Source organism: Pinus tabuliformis, chromosome 1_2 (assembly GCF_031772625.1).
Source record: "Pinus tabuliformis cultivar Carrire ecotype Pingquan chromosome 1_2, CPIR1, whole genome shotgun sequence".
Taxonomy (NCBI): Eukaryota; Viridiplantae; Streptophyta; class Pinopsida; order Pinales; family Pinaceae; genus Pinus; species Pinus tabuliformis.
Window position 1 is genome coordinate 699,596,849 of NC_142298.1, and position 24,089 is coordinate 699,620,937.

A 24,089-nucleotide genomic window follows, 5' to 3' on the forward strand; every position below is an offset into this window, starting at 1 on the left:
AGTTCAAGAGCTCAAGGATGAGGCTTGCTGCTTGATACTGTGCAGTGCACAGAGAAGGCTGGCTGGAGGGAAGGATTGTGCACTTATAGAGATCAAGGACTAGGACTGAGCACCGAGACTGTGTGATTTGGATATTTTCACTTCAAGATGCATATAAAATTGCATTTAAAAGGTCATGTAACGATAAGATGTATAAACATAAAATAAGCGGAAATAAATGACAACCATGAGAAGTAAAGATGCAAACAAGTTGATAAGAGAGTTCACCTAATGTGCGTTATGTCTCTGGGCTTTACTCAAGGGGGGGAGGCCTCTTTCATTAATCTTCAGCGAAATAAATTACAGGCATGTACAAAAGACACCTTATACCTCCAGTTCTGGGGATGGCCTTAAAATGCACATCTTTACAGAAGAAATGGACTGCACCATTGAATTTCTTGCAAAAAATCGTGAAAAATGACTGTAAACTCGACCCCTTTCCACTTCAGTCAAAATATGGATCCCCAGGAATCTCAAAGATTCCCCAAATATTCCTTCTCGTGGGTTCACTAGAATTCGACTGCTCAGATGAATAAACTAATCACACCATCATGTTCCTTGTGAAAAGCTAAGAAGAATGAGTATAAAGTCGGTCTGGTTCAGTCACCATCAAAAATTGGCCTCCAAGGAATCTTTTAGATTCCATGCAGATTCCCGCATCATGGTTCCACCTTCATGGCTCTGCCCTTAAAATTTTGTCTCTGGAAAATATGCTACTCAGATCATAAAATTGACAACATCATCAGACTCCTGTCGAAATTATGAGTAATCTGAGTATAAACTAGGCATAATTCTGATCATGTGAAAATTCAGCCCCGAGGGAATCTTATAGATTCCTTGCATATTCCCCTGCGTCAGGGTTCTTCCCCTTGGTTCCCATGCCCACTCAAGGTTCTGCATGCTCCGCTCTCCTCTGTTGGCCGAATTGCAAAATGTTGGGTTTAAATATTGTGTGGGTGGTAGACTTTACCAAGTATAGCCACCTGGCTTCACATATGGCAAAAGGTTAAATAAGTAATTGGTTAGAGGGTAGGCTAGGTTCAAAAACCACTGCCCCCATTTTGGGTCGCTACTTTTTTTTTGGTTGGCGGAATATATTTATATTTGGGGCTGCCCAACGACAAACCGACTAAACCAACCGGGTGGGTTCGATCCTCGCTGACCCCTCTCCATGTATTACATTATGTTTCAACAGTTGGGTGGTTGATTTGCCAACGATGACCTGCCCTCGTTTTAAATATAATATATGTAATGTGACTTGTGGGGTGGGTGGGTCCGCCCGACCCAACCCAACCCTTTTTTTATTAATTTTTTTTGGATTTTATAAATAATGGGTCAAAAAATTATGACCAGATTTTTGGGGTCATCAGTTTTTTAATGTAGGTGACATTTTCGTCAGTTCTAGCCACTCGAATCTGTCGCTGAAAAGTGTCAATTTGTTGCCTCATTAATTTCCACCAAATTTAGTGGCTCTGCCAGATTTAGCCGAACTCCAAATTTAGTTGGTGCTCTGCTAACTGTAGCTAATGGGCCTAGTTGACCAAAAGTTTCACTGGCCATAACTTTCACATACGATGTCAGATTTAGGTGTCATTTGTGCCATTGGAAAGGTTGCGAAAATATATTAGATCTAACCCTAGTTTCATGGAAATCCAAGGACTTTAAATTTTGAGCCTTTTCTAAGCCCTTTTTGATAACTAAGTGTTTCTAGAGCCACCTAGATCATTCCTCCCCACTGAGGAGCTTTTGGTCCTCCAAAAGTATGAACACAATCTGTAATATGATGTACTCCCTTGTCTACATAACAAGTTCCTTGATAGGCCACACTACCTTCTCCTTCACCTTTGTTCTTCGGGAGCCATAAGTGATGAACCGACACTTGCATCCTATGCAACCCTGTGGTACAATCTTTGCAAAATACTGCATGTTCAATTACATGGCCTATCATGACCTAAACAAACCCCCATACTTGCCAAGCATTTATAACACACTCTTTGGTCAAGTTTACATCAGAATCATAATAGGAACCAATAACCCAGTTATCAACAAAAATTCCAAAGAGATCATCATGTTGCTTTTGTAATTGATGGAAAACACATCATCACTTTTACATTCATTTCACAACATGTGATTAACAAAATGTGGCCATGACATACTATTATATCTAGTAAAACCATCTCTCACTCATCAAAGGGAATGGGTCATCATTTGAGAGTTGATTCTCTTGTTGAACATCTTCACTAGATGGTTCCTTTATAGGTTCTTTCTGGTCATAGAGTATCTAACATGTGGCTCTCTAATGTGCATCCTTGTTGCAGTGACTACAATGATCCTTTATTCTCCAAAATTTCTAGATTTTCTTGGAATGCTTATTCCTGATGCGCCTTCGATAAGTGCTTGTGGAATGTGATGAGGTGCTCCCATCACCAGTCATTGGTTGGTTAATGGTTGTCTTGGAGCATTCTCCAACTTCTTTTCTGACATACCCAAGTCCTGCATGACGAGGCAATTCCTCCACTTTGATGGGATTCACAATGCCATGGCCATTAAAGCTGAGGCCCTTTCCTTGATACCCCATATTCTTCAACAAATTTGATCCAATTACTATAGTGTGTTTCTTAAAAGCAGCTAAATTATCATCATAATAAGAACATGAAATTAAAAGAATCACTTTTTACCTTAGGCCTGTTATGCTACAAATTTTCCAAGGTCTCCTCCTTTGCTTGTAATTGATGTTGCAACCTTTGTTTCTCCTCCTCTGCTTCTTGTAGGAGTCTCCTTAGTTGAGAATTATCGATTTGAATGCTTTGGTTGATCTCTTCGAGTTCTTGGACCCATGTAGTATTTGTGCCCTCCACATTTTTGACACAACATATGATGAAATATTTGCCTCATCTCCTGAATTAGAACCCAAGTCGATAGGTCCATCTTTTGCAATCCCAAGAGTTGCAATCTTCATTTCATCACCCGAGTCCAATCTTAGGTCAATTGGTCCAATTCCTGCAAATCCTAAAGCTATGATCTTCTCATCATCCTCTGATTGAGATTCTTGGTCTTGTTGCATAGTTTCAACTGTATTTTTCTTCTCCTTCTTGTCATTCCTCTTTGGCCTCAATTCGAGATGCAATTTTTAGCAATATTCCTCATCGTGCCCTTCTTTCTCGCAATGAGTACAAGAGGGATTTTATTCCTTTCTCTTAGCTGTTGCTATCCTCTTTGGGCAGTCATCTTACTCATGCTTCCCCCTTTCTTTTAACATGTACAACCTTCACACCTGCTTCATCAAGAGTTTTAGGTTCAAATAATAACAATGAATGATGCAAATAACTATGCAAAGAGCCAATATATTTCATCAACGTCTCAGGAGAGTCTAGTGGAACATTCAATGCTAATGCTTGTTTCCTAAACTCCTTTGTAAAATTTTGAACATTTTGACCTTTACTTTGTTTCAAATGTTTCCATTCCATCATAGCCTTCTGCATGTAACCCAATGGGTAAAATTGTCCTCTTAAAGAAGAAACAAACTCAGATCAAGATGAAAGAAGTTTACGACTACTCTTACCACCTTTCTGCAGCTTTCTTTCCCACCAAACGAGAGAAATGCCACTCAATCAAATGGATGTGAACTAGACCTTGGCTTCATCCTCTTTGATTCATTGTATGTAGCAATATACTTCAACCTGTATGATCTAGTTATCTAGCTTTTCTACCTTAGATTCTCCACTAAACACAAGCAAATAAAACTTAACATCCAACTTGAAAAAGGGTTTTTTGTGAGATTTTCTACCTCTAGAATGACAAGAAAAGGAAGAAAAAAATATTTCACTGGAAGATGGAGAGGAAGGTTCAGGAGGCTCTTCTGCTCCTCTTTCATGATTCACCGAGGCATGATCATTTGGTCCTTCCTTCTTCTCTGGATTCACCATTCGCTTCTCATACTCTGCAGACAATTTGTCCACATTTTCTACCATGGCGTAGAAGGCCTTCCGATAATTTCTGTCTTCCTCTAACCGATCATCTTCATCTACCATTTTATTTCTTCATGCTGCACGCCCCATTTCTAGATAAAATGACTTAAGTTTTCCTTCACCTCTTTGGAGCTTTTCCATGGTAATCATACACTTGCAATTCACATCAACAGAAGACCTGCTCTGATACCAAACTTGATCTGGATCTTTTCACTTCAAATATGCATACAAAATTGCATTTAAAAGGTCATGTAACCATAAGATGCATACACATAAAAGAAGTGGAAATAAACAACAACCATGAGAAGCAAAGATAAAAACAAGTTGATAACGGAGTTCACCCAGTGTGGGTTACATCTTCGTGACCTGTTCAAGGTGGGGAGGCCTCTTTCATTAATCCTTAGCGAAATCAAATTACATGCATGTACAAAATACACCTTATACCTCCACTTCCGGGGATGGTATGAAAATGCACACCTCTGTTGAATAAATGGATTGCAACATTGAATTATTGATGCAAAATCGTGAAAAATGATTGTATACTTGACCCTCTTCGACCTAGTCAAAATCTGGAACCCCAGGAATCTCAAAGATTCCCCAAAGATTCCTTCTCACAGGTTGAATGGAATTCGGCTGCTCAGATGAAACAACTAATCGCACCATCATGTTCCTTGCAAAAAACTGAGAAGAATGAGTATAAAGTTGGCCTAGTTCTGTCACCTTCAAAAATTGGCCTCCAGGGAATCTTTTAGATTCCATGTAGATCCTTGCGTCATGTTTCCACCTTCATGGTTCTGCCCTCAACATTCTGTCTCTATAAAATATGCTGCTCAAATAAAAAAACTAACAACACCATCAAACTCTTGGCGAAATTATGAGTAATCTGAGTATAAACTTGGCATAATTATGATCTTGTGAAAATTTGGTCCCAAGAGAATCTTTTAGATTCCTTGCATATTCCCCTACGTTAGGGTTCTGCTCGTCAGTTTGCATGCCTGCTCAGGGTTCCGCTGTGCTCAGGGTTCCCCGTGCTTCTCTCTCCTCCATTGGATGAATTGCAAAATGCTGGATTTAAATATTGCGTGGGTGATTGACTTTACCAAGTCCAACCACCTAGATTCACGGCTAGTGGAAGGTTAAATAAGTAATTGGTTGGGGGGAAAGGTGGGTTAAAAACTTGTTGCCCCCATTTTGGGTTGCTGTTTGTTTTTTGGTTGGTGGCATTCCTTTATATTTGGGGCCGCCCAAATCGACTAGGTGGGTTCGATCCTCGCCGACCCTTCCCCATGCATTACATATTGTTTAAATGGTTGGGTGGTGGGTACGCCAATGACGCCACGCCCCCGTTTTGAATATAATATATGTAATGTGACCAGTGGGGTGGGAGAATTTGTTAGGTCCTTCCTGCCCCTTTTTTTATTATTTTTTTTGGATTTTATAAATAATGGGTCAAAAAATTCCGACTGGATTTTTGGGGTCATCGTTTTTTTAAGTAGACGATAATTTCGCCAGTTCCAGCTGCCGGAATCCGTCACCGCAAAGTGTCAATTTGTCGGCTTATTAATTTCTGCCAAATTTAGAGGCTCTACTAGATTTAGTCGGGCTCCAAATTTAGTTGGTGCTTTGCTAACTTTAGTCAATGTGCCTAGTTGACCAAAACTTTGTCTGGCCATAACTTTCACATACAATGTCGGATTGAGGTGTCATTTGTGCCGTTGGAAATATTGAAAAGATATATTCGATATGACCTTAGTTTCATGGAAATCAAGGACTTTTATTTTTGAGTCTTTCTTGAGCCCTCTTTGATCACTGTCTGTTTCTAGAACCACCTAGATCATTGCACAATGCATAGTTCCAAGAGGAAAGGTCAAGGCTTTAGGGTTGAGACTGCGCAGTGTGTAGTTCAGGAAGGTTGAGTGAAGTCAAGTTGCTTGGGAACAGAATTTTCCGGATAAGGCTAAGTGTGGGATTAGTGAGGCTTAAGTGAGTACAAAAAAAACTGGATCATGATCACACACTCAGAGCAATCGATGACACAATATTGATCACTCAAAGAACAAGAACAACATGATGCCCTCAATGTGAGAACAATGTAACATACCTCTCCAAGTGCAACACAAAAGATACACTTTACAACAAAAGGGACAACACTTGTGTGACAGTGCATGGAAATTTGGTAATGAGTGTAAAACATGTATACATGAGTGGTATGACTCATCAACACCAAATTTACCCCTTGAAACAAGCCAAAACTCCACTTTACATGATAAGCAACACTTCCCATGCCAAAATATGACATTTGCTATATAAAGAGAAAAGTGCGAATGACACTTACGATATGTGAATGACGGTGAAGGTGACACATGTCAGAGAGAGTAACATGAAAATGACACTCATTAAGGTGAAAGATAGCAAAAGAGACAGTCATAAACTTTAAAACAACACTTGCGAAGGTGAAAGTGCACAAAAAGCGACAGTTGGAGAAACTCACCGAAATATAAGTATGATCGCAAACAAAAATGAGAGATTATCAAGTGAGAGTGCACACTGACTATCGACATAGGTTGAACATTACATAAGAACTGTCTTGATGGATTGTTCTTGGTCCATTCAAGCTTGTGTAAAAGGAAGCGCTCATGAACTTGTTGCAGACTGAGCATGTGTGAGAGGGTGACTTCAACACTTACAATCCAAGAAGGGAGCTCGAACACTTAATAAAGCATCAACTACCAAGAAGTGACAATGGGATGAACAATTGCAAGATCCAAAGTAGGCTCCATAATTCAAGTGTAGCCAAATTTTTTGAGGGTGTTTGTCATAGCAACAACATGTGGGATTAGTTAGACCTATTTACACACCTTGTTGGCATGCAGTAACACCTGCGACCCATGGAACTTCACTAGCATTGGCTTGACCTCATAAGGATGGATGCTGGGATTGTCAACTTGTAAAGTCTCAACACGTGGTTTAAAAACCCAACCTTAGAAAGGGATAACCATATTGAGTACCATCAAGGGCACCTCCCTTTCTCCTAATTGAAATGGGATGGGAAATAGGAGAAACCTTTGCCTTGTAGGCCTTTTAAAATGAATAAAACTATTGATTATTCTAGGCCAGATCCCATAGTCAAACAAGCTTTTATTAGTGAAACCTCCCCAAATACTTAGGCAATATTTTTCCTTAGATAATGTAACTTCCTCATGTCAAACTTCTTACATAAGAATGGATTTTTTTCTCTTCCCGAACTAGTTTGCAAATGTTGTTTGTGATTTCTAACATGGGTCTATTAAGGTGTTAAAGTATGTGTTTATATCCTTTTTTTTGTGTATTAACATGCCTATAAATTGCCCCCTTGTGCATGAAAGAAGATGGTTTTTTTGTGGTTTCTTCCTTGCATAATGGTTTGATGAAAAAAAAACTGGTATTTTTGTGCCCTTCTCTCAACCTTTCATATGTGACTTATTCATATGTTTATCGAGTCATTAACATGACAAACCATGGTATTGATTTCATATTTTTTTTATTTAATACAGAAGTATTGATTTGAATTAATCCTTTTCAAATTTTTGGACCTAAGGCATTGATCAAGTTTCTTATACCATGTTTGGGGTCTTACTTTAATCCATATAATTTTTTCACTAACTTGCAAACCTATGCTTTTTACCTTTGGTAATAAAACATTATGGGTGATCCATATAAAATCTATCCATGTCTGTGATAGAAATTTTTGGGCCCTACAACCCCAAGCATGAAATGTCCATAAATCAAGGGCTCCTAAGTCCCTAAAAGTGTTGTTCTAACCCCTAAAGGAACAAGGTCAACAGATTACAACTTCTCCTAGAAGTTCTCCATGAAAAACTGCTCAGAATTGGTCAAAACAGGATCATTTCAGCTGCTCCACTGGCTAAGTGCGTTGCATCTCACCTAAATACACTGTGTGGGTGCGTTGCATTTCAAAAATCCCTTCTGTGGGGTGCGATGGGCGAGAAATGACAAATGGCAGTGTCATTCCGCGAGGTGGAGAGGCAATGGAAGCTTCCAGAATCTTCTCCTGTGACACTTGCCTCACTAAATTCGACCAAGGATGAGTAAGAGGCCATCAATCTCCAAGTGGAAGCAAGAACTATCAGAGGGAGGACACTAATCAAATCACAAGCTGACTCATCCCCCTTACAGATATCTATATATGGATCCCTCATCCCAGAGATCCAGAGGCTGGAATTTTGCATATTGTAAGGAATTGTTGTTGGTTTCTTGAGACAAACATCAGATTGTTGGGTGATCTAAGATTTGTTTGAGGTGAAGAGGGGATTCTTTGGTGGGAGGTTGATGCTGGGTCAGAACAACCGGTTGTAACTCCTCTTGGCTCTTTTCTTGTTTATCAATAAAAGCTATTCAAGTTTTCCTCCATGCTTTTGTGTCATTGATGTTTGCTACATTTGTATGGTCAATTTACATCTGATCCTAGATTGTTTATGATTATAGATCCATGTCTTTGTATAGTGCTATGCTTCTGTGATCTTACAGGTACTTTGTGAAGCTGGGCGTGCAAGGGAGCAGGTAGCTGAAGACTATCAAAGAAGAGAGGAATCAAATCAGGAGATTAGCGCAAGACAGAGGTTGGTCTTTCTGTTCCTCTCTATCTATAATTCATAAAGGAAAAACGAAAGTAGTTTTTCTCTGTTGTTTCTAAGGAATCTGTCACACCTTACTGGGATAGAGCAGTTCTATATAGACACTTTTCCCTGTAACAATGTCTTCAAAAAAACATCCATTTAGTGGACTTACCACCTAAATATTTTCTTTGAAAACTAAAAAAATGGCAATAAATTAAGTCGTGGATGAAAAAATATCTTCATAGTTTATACCTTATTGTTTTTTCTTCTCCATGTTGTATCCAATTGTTAAAAATCAACACTTGCAACAAAGAGTTAGACGGAGACCCGATTATGCATTTTTATTATGGAGGACCATACATATGAATACATTTGCATGAATATGTAAAATTATTTGTGTTGCTTTCTCATGGGATGTATCACCTAATCATGTTTTTATGCATCATTACGACATGGATTGATTTATACTAACTTTTTCTTGAATTTCTTAGAAGTCACCTTGAAATATAAACTCAAAAATTTTAACTCAACCTTGATATTTTCAAGATCTATTTCTTGTCAAATTTAAACCTTATGGATAAAGCTAAAGTATGAATTATAGTAACATATATTTCACTTTTATCGAACTAGATACATAAGGAAACCCAAAAAAATAAAAATCAGATGAGTGTACTTCAAGGGAATTTATTTTCTAGCACTTAGGGAATTATTCCCAACATAGAATATATCTAAAATTAATTATTAAAACATATTTATTATAGCAGTAAATATTCCCACCTAAATTCCATATATTTTCCAAATTTGTTAACAAAATCTGCTCATTATTTGCCTATTTGTTTGGATCTAATTTCATGAGAGCTTCCACCTTCATGTGGTTGGACCTATTTAGTAGAGAATAAATTAGGATTTGGATAATCTTGGAATAGAAAACCCTCAATCCAATAGAGCAACAAAGAAGTCAATGTTGACTTCCTTGCTTCTTCATCGAGTGGAGGGATGTTTGCTCCAAGATTAAAATACTCCAACAATTTATTCTTGAAACCAAGAAGAGATCATTCATGTATTAATGCACTCAATTCCTTTTAATTATTATTTATTTTTATTATTTGGTCAAATTTAATCTAAGTTTTCCTCATTGGTCTCATGAATATGTGTAGGACAACTAGTATCAATTTAGATGTTCAAGTGGAACAACTATATGAAGGAAATAGCTCAAAATGGTAAGGGTTTAGGTGAGACAACACAATTAGTTTAATATTCGTGTTGTATGTCTTGGCTAAGTGGGAATTACATAAAGGTTGATAAGAAATAAGAAACTTTTCCATGAAAAAATCATGTAGTATTTGTCTTTCTTTGACCATTGTGTTTGTATTTGAGTGAAAGACCACAAACTCTCATTTTTCATGCAAGGTAGTAGGAGAAAATCTTACTCTATTTTATTAAATTATTTATTCATATAACTTCTCCTCCTTCCTTTGTTTTGTAAGTACTTTCATTCACATATTTGGATTTGAAAGATTAACTAGGGTTTGAGTCATATATGCGAAAAAAATATCATCCAAGTACTTCTCAAATTTAGCCAACCAAGCGCTTGGCTACCAGGTGCATACTTTAGTTTTGTGTTGCATTTGATTTCAAACAATTTTTTATTTCTACATTGCAATTCTTCCAAGACCATATACCTAACTTCTCTTCTTATCAGCTTCAAATGAGACTTCTAAGACCATAGACCCAAATACTAACACACCATGATAATATTATATTTGGTTTTTCAATTTCTCTTTTATGATGATTGGGATTTATTTAGGGATCATTTACCTTGTTTTTGATGCTATGATTTTTGTTATTATGTTAATTATGAAGTTCAGAGCTAACCATGAGTTTTTTCATGCTTTCACTAAATAACAACTTCATTTAACACATTTAGATAAAAAAGCATGACAAGTACCTTCCTGTATATATCAAATGCCCTACAAGTACATTCATTCGTTATTGGTTTCATATATATGTGTTTACAAGTACATCCAATCCCTCAGGCCTCATTTTTATTTTAGGAAGTTACTGATCTTAATCTTCTATGTTGAATAACTCTTCTCTAGAATAATCTAGTCTCTCGATATCAATATGAATGTATCTTCTCACTAGACCAAATCAAAATTTAGTAATGTATAATTTTGGATTTGAATTGCATATACCTCAATGCTTGATAAAAAACCAGATTTTTAGTCTCACTTGGAAGGTTTGTGTTGATAAATATAGGGTAGAGAGTTAGGTTAAATATTAACTCGATTTCTCTTTAATATTTGACTCTTTATTGAGATTTAGCTGAGGGTAACATCATTAACATTTAGTTCTTTTCATAATCAATACAAATTCTGATAAGAATATCACAATGAAAACACAAGAACACCAGAAATAGGCTCCAAGACAGGGAAAATCCCCATAAGGGGAAAACCTAGAAATATCTTCTTATAGAATCAATTCAATGAAGACTTCCAAGATCTTGACCCAAGACCAACCCTTCCAAGAGATGAGCCAACTAAACCCTAAACAATATCTCTACAAAATTTGGACTGAGGAAACCCTAGGTCTTCCAGTAAACTCACACGTGTGGGCAGATAATGATGGCAAAGAAACAAAATTTGCTTCTTTCACAACTTCGCTGCCTCCTAATAATTTCTCTCCTCTTCTTGCTAAATTAGATCTGTTCTTTTCTTGCTAGGATCAAAAGTATAATTCATTGTGTATGTGTTAAAATGGGAGCAATATCATATTTCTATAGGCATCTCATGGGTGAATTAGGCCTCTCTAAGCTGAATTGAGAAGGCTGGCTGGCTCATGTCTTGGAGGCTTCGAGACTCCATATATTAGAATAATTATTTTTCTTACTTAATACATGAGCCCTCCAAGGGATAGTACATCATGAATTTTGACTCTTTGAGCTTTCACCAAGACCCCTAGAGCACTCAATGGGTGCTTTGACCTAGGACAAAATAACTATGGGAAAGAAACCCATTTCACAATAAATAATTTTCTTTTACAAATTGTAACACTCTCCTCCCACATTTACCCAAGCTAATCGGTCCACTGGGGTAAACATGTGACAAAGAGTTACTATCATATGATTGAACTCCTCATGTGCAGTTAAGGAAGTGGAATTGACATGACAAGACCAAACTGACGATCCTCATAAGTTACAGGACCTTCAGGAGCCAACCAACCCCTTGAGGTGTCTAACCCTTAAGAGAACTTGATTTTTCACTGACCTAGCACCCTAGTCACTCCCATGAAAAGGCATCAGTGCGAATGGAACCCTCCAGTTGCTCCCACAACAAGGCATCCAAGTGATTGCAGTCTTTTTTAGGTAGTTCTGTGCCAACAATCTCGGATTCTGAGCCACTTTTCAGGGCTAGAGCTGAGGCCTCTGCCCAGAAATCCATGAGACTTCTAGAAATGATAAATAACACTGAAACAAAGATACTAATGCAAAACTTGAACAAGTAATTAACCCGACCCTTACTAGCCATGAAGGGAATTTCGTCAAACATATCACAAATATGTAATACACGTGTCTCAACAACATATATGAGCATATGAGTCTCATACTTATCTAAGAATCGTCAAAGAGGACTGATATCTCGTCACAATAGCTGCATTGTTTTTTTTTTTTTTTTTTTTTTAAATTTGGCTGCTGGTTGTATTCAAAAAAAGATAGGGAGGCTAAGCTCCAGTATTACATGAGTAGAGCTTGCAGGATGAACTTGGAACTGGATTACATTAAATCATTCTACTAAATTGCTTTCATTTTCAACCTGAAAAGTACTGACACGGGAATAGATTCGGACAAACTGAAAAAGAAGTAAACAAACTTTACAAAACATATAATCTATACTTATGTGACTGATCTGTCGAGTAGTGGACTCTTCAGGTTTGTCGTTGGCGCCGACTTGCTTCAAGCTTGATGACCTTGTTAGGGATGTGTTTTTATTTTCTGTTGTTCCTTTTCTGTTGTTTCATTTTTCCTGCTATTCCTTTTATGTTGTTCTGCTGTTCCTTTTCTGCTGTATTTTCTGTTGTTCCTTTTCTACTATTCTGTTTTTTTTTTTGTTCCTTTTCTGCTATTCCTTTAGATCGACTGTTCCTTTAGCAGTGATTATCCTGGTTGTGGAATCAATTTTCTCATCCAAGAGGCGCTGATGCGTTCTGATTTTCTCAAATTCTTCCTGCAAGTCTCGACAGTGAAGACAATCTTCGCTGCGGGCCATCTGGAGGTCCTCGGCTCTATCCTGAAGAAATGCTGAAGAACTGCTCCAACAAGCTATAACCGACGAGACAGTGAAAACCAAACAAGGGATCTAAAGAGTGGGGAAGAGGGAGGAAAGAGGGCTCAGAGAATCGAGAGCAGAGCGATAAGAAATTGCAGAAAAAATAAAGTCTGATGCTGAAGCAAATAGATGGTCACGGATTTTGCATGAGCAACATAGATTGAAAAAATCCGAGGAGACTACAGGGAGAAAAGGGAGGATTTCTGGCGGCGTGGAACAGATAGCCTCGGGATTGTTTTTGATTTAGTCAGGGTATGCCCTAAGAAAGATGTGAGTCTTTAGATATGAAATTTTTTTACAAGTCATGGGAATCATGGAATAAATTGGAATTGGTCCTTGTTGTTACAGAGGATATTTCCTTTTGGTCTTATACAAGCTTGGCTGGTGCGTTTATCATCTTCCCGATTGATGGTCCTAAGGATATGGTAAAATTGGAAATCTTGAGTTTGATTGATCATGACTTGGCATCTGCTGATGGTTTGTTGTAAGAAGATGTTGGAGGCTTTTCATTTGCTAGTCATTAAACTGATAATGATAGCAGAATCGCCGAAAATCATAGCTTTCTTGATTTCATGAATTTGTAGTTGAAGAATTCCTTGATAGAGCGCCAGAGCCCCTGCTCTATTGTTTGAAGGGATCCCTAATCCCCACTCAAAGGTGACTAAGGGCTCACCATTGGGTTTGTAGATAACTCCCCCTGCTCCCGCTGCTCCTGGATTTGATTTGGAGGCACCGCCAAAGAACAAGGAGTGGGTGTTTCTAGTGCGGAGCCACTTGTTGAAGTCATCCTGCTTTAGTCGGATTTTCCAGTTGTGACTGTGATTGCTATTGAAGTTGCTGTTGATTTTCGCTACTGGTAGGATACTGATCTTATCTATCAGACTCCTTATGAAATCTTTTTCTTCAACCCAAAGACTTGTCATGTCCATTTTTTTGTGCTCTTAGAAGCGATGGTTTCTATCGCAAGGCTTTTAGCCTTGCTGCAAAGATGCCTGATTGTGGTCTCTTTATCTTTAAAGATCTTGTTGTTCCTAGCAATCCAGAACCTCCATAAGAGGGCAAATGGGAGGGCATCCCACACTCTCTTGGCAATGTTGTTTTTCATGGATTGCCAGGGGTAGTTTTTTTTCTAGTTGTTAAGGACTTCCCCAATGGATTGATGAGAGTTCCAGGTGAAGGGAACGATTGGGGTAATATTGTTCCAACAAGAAAAATCAAAAGGACACGAAATGAAGAGGTGCTAGATGTACTCCTCCGCTTCTTGGTAATTAGGGCATCTGGAGGGTCCAGCAATTCCTTTTTTTAAGATTTTCTGTAGTGAGAGTTTTTTCTTTTAAGAGGGTCCACATAAAAAAATTCACCTTAGGGATGGCTTCTGATTTCACACTGTTTTCCAATGTGTCCATGTTGGTGCCGAGTAGTCCCTGTTGCATAGATAATTGTATCCTGCTTGTATTGAGTAGCTAGTGCTAGTGGGGTCCCATCGGAATCCATCCTTGCCATTTTTTATTGTAGGAGCAATATTGTGGAGGTGTATCTGAAAGTTGTCAAGATTCTCTTTGTGTCGTTGAGGGATGGGAGGAAGGCTCCATCTCTTCCAAGCTTGGGTATTTGTATCCCATTGCGAAATTTGATCTAAACTGTATATTCATTTACTTTGAAGAAAGAGAATTATTGGAGCCATACCTGGAAGACTGCTAATTGGCTCATTCCCCATAGTTTTATCAGTGCCAATGTTGATTTTGCTGCCGCCTTTGGGAACCTTAGAGACATTTTGAGCCATAAAGGAGATGGCTTTTTTACAGAGTTTCCAGATCCTTGTGCTGTTCCTGTTGGGTATTTCAGTTGTAAGTAGATGCTGCCTTGTGTGGTTGAGATATTTGGCCTCCAAAACTTTTTTCCACCAAGCTTATTGGTCTTCAATAAGCCTCCAGACTATCTTGCCGCCAAAGGCTAAATTGGTGAGATATGGGCATCTAATTCCAAGACCTCCTTTTTCTTGGTTTTGAATTACTTGTTTCCATCCAACCAAGCTATATTTTCTCTTTTCATTTTTCCCTCCCTGCCAAAGGAAAAACTTGAGAATACTATCCATTTTGCAGAGAAAAGAGGCTGGAGCCTGGGCAAGGGAGAATTAGTAAAGAGGAAGAGAGGAAAGGCCCGATTTGAGCAGTACCAATCGTACAGCTGGGTTGAGCCAAGAGGCTTCCCACTTTTGAACTTTTCTTTTCATTTTATCTAAAGTTGTTTCCCAAACATCAACTTTTGCATTTCCTATATTCACTGGCATTCCCAAATAACTGAAATGGTGCCAATTTAACTTGCAAGGCACACCAAAGATGTTGGCTATGTTTTGAAGCATTTAAGCTAAGGTGTTCCATCCATAAATACAAATTTTGAAGTGATTAATCATTCCCCCTGAATATCTCATGAATTTGTCTAATAAAGATTTGAATCTTCGAGCTATGATTGCGGACGCCCCTCCAATCAGCAGGGTATCATCAACAAATTGGGAGTGATTGATGTTTTTCACTCCATCTTCAAATTTGATTCCAGTGATGAGGCCTGTCTGCCGCTTATGGTCAAGGGCGCAACTGAAGGACTCAGCCATTAAAAGGAAAAGGTAGGGGGACAGAGGACAACCTTGCCTTAATCCTCTTGAAGATTGAAAGGCAGGGCCGGGTCTGCCATTGATAAGGGGAGCTATCCAAGGGCCAGAGATACAGGCTCTTATGAGATCAATAAAGAAGGATGAGAAGCCCATTTTTTGAAGAACAACAAATAGAAAGGAGTGTTTAACCCTGTCAAAAGCGTTTGCCAAGTCCAATTTCAGGATGAAGCCCTTTTCATTTCTAGAATGGCTTGAGTGAATGGCTTCCTGGACTAAGAGAATAGAATCTGAAATATGCCTATTTGTCATAAAGCCACCTTGGTTTTCAGAGATTAACATAGGCAATAGAGGTTTGAGACGGGAAGCAAGAATTTTTGTGAAAATTTTGTAGGAAGAATTACATAAGGATATGGGCCGGAAACGGGAGAAATTTGAAGGCCGGTTCTCCTTTGGAATGAGGGCCAGATGTGTTGAATTTGTGTAGCCTCCTAATTTATTTTTCCTCTGAATCCATTTAAAGTATTTGATGAGGTCCTTTTTTATCATTTCCCAATACTCCCTATAAAAAGAAATAGGAAAGCCATCCGGCCCTGGTGCCTTGTCTGGATGGAGGCCCCAAATTGCTTCCTTGATTTCTTATTCTTTTATTTCCTTTGTCAGCCTTTCATTTGCTTCTGTTGCAATATTTTTTGGCAAATGCTGTAGGAAGTCAGCGTAGTTTTCGTCCTCCCCTAATTTAGTTAGCAGCTCTTTAAAATGTTCTGAGGCAACGTTTTTGATGGCAGTTTGATCATTGTGTTGAGTGCCTGCGTTATCTGTGATAGATGTTATGTTATTCCTGATTTGCCGAACAGTGGCTTGCTTATGGAAAAAAGCCGTGTTCCTGTCTCCGCTCTTCAACCAACTCTGCCTTGATTTAATTTGCCATTTTTCTTCCTCTTCTCTTCTAATACTGTATAGCTGACTGTAAATATTTTCTTCTTGATTTTTTTCAGCCTGATAATATTCTTGCTTTTCTAGTGCATAGTGAATTTCTTCAATTTTGGCTTTCACTTCTCTTTTCCTTGCTTCTGGCTCTTTATATTGGGTTTTTGCCCAATTCTTGAGAGCATTCTTTACATTTCTAAGTTTGCTTTCCCAAATAAAACTTGGGGATCCTTCGACATGTTGGCACCAAGTTTGCTGGACCAACACTTTGGCTGCTTCAATATCATTCCATAAAGGACTGTATTTAAAAGGGAGAGGGCACAGGGGGCAGAGAGATTCAAGGGTTAAAGCAGTGGGATAATGGTCTGACGCAGCAAAAGGAAGGATGGAAGCGTTGATAGATGAAAAGGTGGAGAGAAGGGATACATTTACCAGGAATCGGTCGAGCCTTTCCATAATATTATTTCTCCCCAATCTGTGATTACTCCAAGTGTATTTATGATTCTTTGGAATGATATTGACAAGATCACCATGTTGCATAACATTTTCCAACTGATTTCTAAAAGGATCTGGGTTGAAGCTGCCTCCACGTTTTTCATTAGCATATAAAATGAGGTTTAAGTCACCTCCTAAAATGATGTTGCTACTATTTTCTTCTGTTATATTATTGCTGAGACAGTCCCAGCAAACTTCTTTATCCCTGTAATGATTCGGGACATAAACATTGTAAATTACTATTTATTGACTGCTGATAATATTCTGCAATACAATCTTGACCCAATGCTGTTCTACTATTTCTGTTGTGCTGTTCCATTCATCTTGAAGCCAAAGTGTAGCAATTCCTCCTGAGGCTCCTCTGGAATCACATATACATCCTTTGTAGCGCTTATGTTGTTCAATAATATTTTTCATCTCTAGCTGTCTCTGCTTTGTTTCTTGGAGTAAAACAATGGTTGGTTTCTCTTGGTTAATAAGATCCTTTAAGGCATTTGATTTGGAGGGGTGCCCTAGTCCCCTGTTGTTCCATGAGAGGATTTTAATCATTTTAGGTGAGAGGTGCGAGGAGTTGCTCTCCCTCCCTTGTCTTTGTTTGCTATGTCTTTGTCTATTGGTCCTTGAATATATGATTCAATGGGGTTCTAGAGCCCCAATGCTATGTCCTTTTGCGCATTTTCATCCCTGTGCTATTTGGCATACTTTCTTCCAGGCTTCATTTGATTGTCTAGAATGGATCCATGCTCCTTGGAATTGCTTCTGGTGATTCTGAGAGGGGGAGGATCAGTCGGGATGGAAGAGGAAATGACCTGGGGAAGGGGAGAAGAGGTAGGATCAGATTGAATCAAGGGGGGGGGGAATCCTCGGGAAGAGAGAGGATGTGAAAGGGATTGGAAGAGGGAGAAGAGGTAAGGGGATCTGGCTGGCGATCAGAAGATAGGGGAGGTTGTGGGGAAGAAGGGGGAGGAAATGAAGGTGGGGGAGAAGAGGGAGGGGAAATTGGGGGAGGTCGAGAGGAAGGACCTGCTTCATGGGATGGTTTAGGATTATGGGCTGTCTTTTTCTTTTTAACGGTTTCCCATTGCTCTTCTTGAGGATTATTTTCTACATTAGAAAGTTTAGTGCAACGAGTAGCAAAGTGACCGTACTCGTGACATACCTTTCACTTGAAGGGGATATGTTCATAGTCAAGCTGCTGAATGTGCGTCCAGTCATCAACCTTGAGTTTGATGGCTTGTGGCAGGCCTTTACCCAAATCAACTTCTACACAGATGTGGGCATAGGCCTGCATGTTATCTTTCGGTTCACTCCGATCAATGTATTTCCCAACAACATTCCCAATAGCACGCAAAGATTCGTCTCCCCAGCAATGCAAGGGGAGGTGAGGAAGCTGGACCCAAACAGGGACCGCATTAGGAATATCAAGCTCTGAGTCGAAATCAGAGTCCATTTGTTTAAATATAAACCTCTGGAATCCATGAAATAAGACCCATTACGGAAGATTAAATCCTTGTCTTCCTTTGTCTCAAAATGAAATGTAAAATATCCCTTTCCACAAAATCCGATAGAGATTTTTCCTTGTATTTTGTCTGTCCAATTCCTTTCCACCCACCTTTGGACTATTTTTGGAGAGGGCCAAAGTCCCGTAAACTGCCCAATAAGTCCTTTTTTTGCCAAGGCAAGAGCAGCCATTCTGGGAAAAGTTGGAGGGAAAGAAACTTCCTGTAACCCATCAAGTTTTTTCGCGAACTTCGATACTGAAGGGAAAGCTCGCTGAGGAGGCATGGACTTGATCAAGGCAGAGAAGGCGTGTTGGTGAGCTGCCTCCTCCAGCGAAGCCTCCGGAGGGGCCATCTTGAGCAGCTGAAGATTGGTTCAGACCTAATGTTTGCAGGAAGCGGTAGGAGCAGAGCGCGACAAGGAACCACAATAGCTGCATTGTTATATATTAGGTCATTCATTCATTATTTTTTCATATACTAACCAAAACATGATGAGAGCCATACATCATAACTGTCATAAAACATCCTTATAACCAACAAATAACTAGAGATATATCAATGGGGAAACAACCATTAAAGCCACATAATATCAAGTAACTTTACTCTTGAAATTACCAAGGAAAAGGAACTCTTATTAACATATGAAAACCCAAACAAGTCAGGGACTTCCACGTACCACCCGACCATATAATAGGATGAATCAAATATTTCTTTCAACCAGTCACCCCCATGCCATATTCCAAACATGAATGTGGGATCTAATGAAAAAAATCAATCAAAACCAAACCATGGATTCCAGAGGCCAAACCACCTCAACCCTCAACCACTGGTTCCACCTCAAAGTCGGGCAACACTAACCATGACTAGATTGATCTCTACCCAAGCTATCCAAGGCTTCAAAGTGACTGTTCTAGCCAAGGTTTCCAAGACTAGTAACTCAACCCACAGCTGCCGCTGGGCTCCAGAGTGTTTTTCCAACTAGGGCTTCCAGGACTAGTAACTCAACCCACCAAGGGATCTAGAGTGTTTGTCCAACCAATGATTCCAGGACTAGTAACTCAACCTAAGCTGTTACAGGGCTTCTAGAGCATTTGTCAAACCAAGGCTCTAGGAACTAGTAACTTAACCCACAACCATAAGGAACATGAGAACCAACCAAAAAAAAATATAATACCCACAACACCATGGCTATATAGGAAATGGAAAGGCTAGGAAAAACCACTTTCAATCTAGGCAATCCTCCATGCCAATGACAAATCATGACCAAGAAACCACATGCATATGACATGCATGCCAAAAATAGCAAGGAAGTCATACATGCGACTTGATACATGGAAGAAAAACGCGTAGTTTCCGATCCCAATGTCCTCTTGTGGTTTCCTGCTTTTCCTTTGCTTTCCTGCTCTAGATAACAAGTATGCCACGCTCCTCCAAGAGTTCTCCAAGAAAACTATAAGTGCCCAAGAGTATGAGAGAGAGAATAGAATGAGAGCACCAAAACTGAACTGACAAAAAAGCTAAACTAACAAAAAGCCATGAATTTATCCTCAAAAGCATTTTTATCAACGGGGTTTCTATTTCTTCATTTCCCATTATTTTCCTTCCATTTCCTCCTCACATGCAACTTGTGACCTTTCACCTTCCTTTTCTCCTATTTTCCATTATTTTCATAATAAAATTCCAATTAATGCCTCATGCCTTTCAAAAGCCTTTGCCATTGCCTTTTCCAATTTCCATAGCCATTAATTAATCACAAGTGATCTCCATCACTATTTTTTTGCCCTACATTCAGCTTGGAATACGTGTCCCATGACCTTGGTTATTATTTTTCCTTTATTAACTTTATTACATGGATTTTTGACCAGGATTGTTACACAAATAATTTTATTTTCTTTCTCTTTTTCTTTTTGAGAAATACATCAAGTCATTACATATAAAATTATGAAAACCAACACTAGTTACATTTCAACACTCCATCTTAACTAGGGAGGCATTCATAATTAACCATAGGTACAAGGACAATACTTCCACTGAATTATTATCATAACAAGAGTCAAATTTGTAAGCCATCTTAAGCATCAACTTTATGTTCAATATGCAACCAACGTTGTCAACATAGCAAGGCCTTGACTAAGAAGCTCTATCTCCCAATAAATCAGAGAATAATGATGAGAGGATTTACGTGGGACACCACACTATCTCTTAGGGCACATAACCCACATAGATGTTCACCAGGTATGTCCCTTTAGGAGCATTCGTATCTTGGGTTCCTAATCCTTAAATAAAATTGGTCCTCTTTGGCCACTCTTGTCTTGGATACCCTGTTAGATCCTCAAAGAGGGTTGGTCACGAGACTACTACCTATCTTGGATTTATAATCCTCAAGGAGTATCAGTCTCAGATGCTTACCCGATCCTATGGACGTCATTCTCTCCTCATGGCCTTCACTAAGACTTACAATTGTTAGTCCTAATCTAGTGCATGACACATGAAGTAGAGAACCATATCTGCCAGTCCCTATTAATCAGGGAGGGGTGTCCATCATAAACTACTATGATAGTATCTATCAAGGCTCTATCATCATCATCACATGTGCGAGCTTTAACCTTCCAGAGCCCTTTTAGATACAACATCATCATCAAGACATGGTACACCATCATTTTCTGTATTATCAATTCGCATGAGGTGCATCTTCATGAACCAATCACCATAGAGCTTGAGCATGGCTCCCTCTGAACATTAAAAAATTGATCCACCAGGAGATGATTATCGAACCATATTCTACCTGTTATCATATTTGTCATCGTGGTGTACATAAGCTCTGAGACCAAGTACCAAGGCGACAACCCAATGGAGTCATCATATCATTCTTAAAGTTAATCTTCTTCATATAATAGGATCGTGTAGAACCTAACAATATATCATGTCATCATCAACATCATGTTCTTCCTTCAATCTTCACCAGTGTCTTTATCGAAACATCAACAAGTCTCAAACAATCATCTAGCCCTGCTCCTTATTTCCAAAATGAGGTCCATCGTTCTACAATTGAATCAACAAACTTCTAAGAAGCCTGCTCCAAAACAGAGAGAGTAGACAATAACAATGATAACATCATGGTCATTCTTCCTAAGATGAAGAAATCGCTCCATGAAATCACAAAGGAGGATCTATAAATGATCCTTATTATTGGCTTGCAGTAAGATCTTTATATTGGCTAGCTAGTTGTTATATCAGGTTCATGAATCCTTCAGTATGTCGCTATTAATTCTTCTCTTCTAGGAATCCATAATCGCATTATTATACCATGAACCTATCAAAGTGCCCAAGAATACAAGGGTCCTTACAATTCCCTCCTTCCATCATGCTTGCGAAAATATAGGATCTACTCACCCTTATTCCTTCACTTCATGTACCTACAATATTAATTGACAAGTCCACCCAAGCAAAGTATATAATAACAAAAGCATTATGTTAATTTGTCAATCTAGGGTTACCATGGAAACTTAGAGGATGGACTTCTAGGGCTTTCAAGTGCTAACCCTAGACCAAGGTATCCATATAAAATTCATCAACCTCATCCATATAGACTTTTCACGAGCCTTAGATTGTACACAAACCCTAAAATACCAAGGGTTAGGGTTTTTATGAGGGAAAATGGTTAGGGTTTCCATATGAATAGGGTTTTACTTATGCCAATGAAGGTTTTAGATATCAATACCAATATCAACAATTTTAACATCAAATCCCAGAACCATACACTCAACCTACAACATTTCATGTTGGATCCTTAATAAAATATGTCATACTTACCTCAAGGTTACATACCTTTGTTGTAGTGACCTACTATTCTGAATGCCATGGTATTTTTATCGCTTTTCTTTAAGGTGTGCATAAGTTCAAGATATTCTTTATTGTATCTAACTACTAACCTCTTCTTCCTTCAGGATCGATATGATACTACTCTATTGATAGCTCATTAGTGATGCATAGGTCTAGAAAATTGTTTACAACAATATCCCTTTTACCCAAAAATTTCTTGAAATGACTATTAACAAAACTATCTTGTAATGATTCTTGTTGTTACTTTCATCTACTGATGTAACGACAACTCTTTCCCATGATGGAACATAATTGAAGATTTCCTGATCTTTAGTGATAGGTTGACAAAAAACAAAACCTTCCTTCAAAGAGATGTCTATCACAATGACCCTATATATTGCCTTTATAATTCTATCTCTTCAAAATAAATAAATTGTTGCTTCTCTACTTGCAACTTTGTGGTGCACAGGTCCCACAAAGCTGACTTTCTTCAAAATGTTTATTTGAGTATTATAATGACTAAACACAAAATTGTCTCGAACTGAATGTTGTGACATTGCCACTGCCTGTAGCTTGCTTCTTTCCAACGTGACCAATTAGATTATTATACCCTTGAATTAGGGATTTCAAACATATACCCTTATTCTTTTTGACAACTTTATAGAGCTACACTAAAAAACGATTCCAAAAATAATACCACTGTAAATTCAAATAGATGTACCTTTCAATGAAGGTCGGCTCACTGATTTTCACAGGCTCGAATTGTGTATTTTTATATGCCAATCTCATCACAGAACCTACACATAGATTCTTATCTTCTTATGCCACTTACATAGGTCAATGAATTCTATATTGATCAATGGTGACTATAGCTTTGAAGATAATCTGACTGTGCCTTTAAGAGATTCGATCTAGGTCTCTTTTACTCAGAATTAGAATAAGAGGGTCGAACCCCTTTTCAACATGATTGATGCTTCAATTTATGTTCTTTTGAAGTGTTTTTATACCTAGAACATGAGGATATCTAGACTTGTTTCTTTATAAGACCGAAATTACTCCTTCTAGGTTTCCAATTAGGCCACTATCCTAGATTTGATTTGAGACCCATGATAGAACTAATCCACACTTGCAATATGAAAATCTAAACAAGGAACGTGCTCAAAATTTTGATGGATTGATACACAGTTGTGGAGTATGGTTTTTGGAATTCCTTCAACAAGACTTAAGTTCAAAATGAGGTCATCAATACCCTTGATCTCGAATCTCTTTTATGCACAATTGTATCCTCTTTTATTAGTGCTTTCATCTCCCTTTGAAAAGGTGATAATGGAAATCCTTTTAGGGCTTCCAAAAGAGACTCATGCACATGCCTTTCAACTTGAGACTATGATCACTCAAAACTTGTCCAAAATGAAGGCTTGATAAACGAATTTAGGATCCTTTTGTATGTAGGTGCAATTTATATGTCTTGACCTCTTGTAACAATACTAATGCTAATAATGAAACTAGATCTTTAATTTCTATGCACATATATAGAGAGAGGATCTTGCTGCTCTTGATTTTAGAAAGGATGACTTTCTTCTAGGATTTACAATAAAGGTTTATGCTCAAAATTAGTTAATAATACTCAGAACCTTTTGAGGAATATTTGACATCTTTCCGAGAGGATAGATAATTAGCAGACCTTATAATGTCTTGTATTGACTACAGTTGCATGCAATTATGAAGACTTCAAATCTTGTAAAATTAGCTCATAACTTCGCTTACTTTATCAAGATGTTTGG